This window comes from Buceros rhinoceros, unplaced genomic scaffold (genome assembly GCF_000710305.1).
Source record: "Buceros rhinoceros silvestris isolate BGI_N320 unplaced genomic scaffold, ASM71030v1 scaffold1717, whole genome shotgun sequence".
NCBI classification, from domain to species: Eukaryota; Metazoa; Chordata; class Aves; order Bucerotiformes; family Bucerotidae; genus Buceros; species Buceros rhinoceros.
This window is the reverse complement of record NW_010422542.1, coordinates 34912-36290: the sequence shown is the minus strand read 5'-3', so window position 1 is coordinate 36290 and position 1379 is coordinate 34912. Positions and strand designations below refer to the sequence as shown.

The 1379-nt window shown below is 61.1% G+C and overlaps 1 pseudogene; it reads right to left on the bottom strand.

Annotated features, from left to right (window-relative positions):
- Nucleotides 1–427: 427 nt before the first annotated feature.
- On the bottom strand, nt 428–572 carry LOC104496869 (annotated as a pseudogene).
- Between the last annotated feature and the right edge of the window lie 807 nt (nt 573–1379).

Sequence of the window (1379 nt, the reverse complement as noted above, 5' to 3'; positions counted from 1 at the left end):
CAGCAGAGCCAGGTGATGAGTGCGGCTCGTGGCCGAACGAGCCCAGGTACCGCGGTCACCACGGCGGTTCCCAGAACAGAGTGAAAGCTCCTGCAGACCCAGGCTCTCAGGGGACGCTGTGGCAGGGAGTGTGTTCCCTGCACCAAAGGGAGCTTCAGCGGTGGGGCTCCTTCCTGGTGAGCCAGGACAGACTCTGGTTTGCTACCCTGGACAACCGCAGCACAGAATTCACCTTCCCTGGTTCTACCACGAACACGCCTCAGATGAGGCGAAGGCCGTGCCGCCGTCCTGCTCCGTTTGTACGAAATAACCGTGCAGGCAGCGACCTGCCGTGTCCGTAGGAAGGGTCCACCTGGCCATGCTGCAGCATCCCAGCTGGAGAACTGCAGCAGCACCCATGTGCTTGGGGCAAGGCCAAAGCACCCACCCCGGGACCCTTCCTGCTCCCTCCCTGCCCATCCTGGGGCGGCTTCTCCCGCTGCCGTGCTCACCTTGATCCTCTCGATGCCGGCCTCGATGCGGAGCTGCTCCACCAGCTTGCGGGCCTGCGCTATGTTGTTAGTGGTCGACATCGTCTGCCATCGGCTCCAGGCCCCAGCACGCGAGAATCCTGCAGGAGAGGGAGCGGGGAGAGGGGGGTTGGCATCACACACGAAGCCGCCGCGGCACCGGCAGGCACGTGCAAAGGGCTTCCAGGAGCTCTGAGCTGATGACGCCAGCTCCACATTTCCTGGCTGTGTTTCTAGTTCCCCTTTCCGCTGAAGAGCACCCTCAGTGTCCTCTCTTCAGGCTTCTAGGGATTAAAAAAACCCCAAACAGAAACTTGCCGACGAGAGGGGAAAAATGAACCTTTTTCGGCAGAAAGTCCTGCCGGATGCGTTCAGCGAGGCTCCGAGCAGCACCCAGAAACGCTGGAGACTGCACAAAGTCTGCAGTTCCTCCATCGTTTTACAAATCCCTCAGAAGAGAAGAACTTAAGTGAGAGGGACGGGTGGTCCCAGGCTGGGTGGACAGTGCGGGCTCAGGCGAGGGGCAGAGGTTTCTCAGATGGAAGGGAGAATGGACACGGGTGGATATGAAAGCACTGACAGCTCAGTGTCTTGTGTCTGGTCCCTGAGGGTCTCGTGGACCCCGTCCAGCTGCCGAGCTCTGCTCCCACCCCCGGCTGCGCTGATTAAGTGAGAGGGACGGGTGGTCCCAGGCTGGGTGGACAGTGCGGGCTCAGGCGAGGGGCAGAGGTTTCTCAGATGGAAGGGAGAATGGACACGGGTGGATATGAAAGCACTGACAGCTCAGTGTCTTGTGTCTGGTCCCTGAGGGTCTCGTGGACCCCGTCCAGCTGCCGAGCTCTGCTCCCACCCCCGGCTGCGCTGATTGTG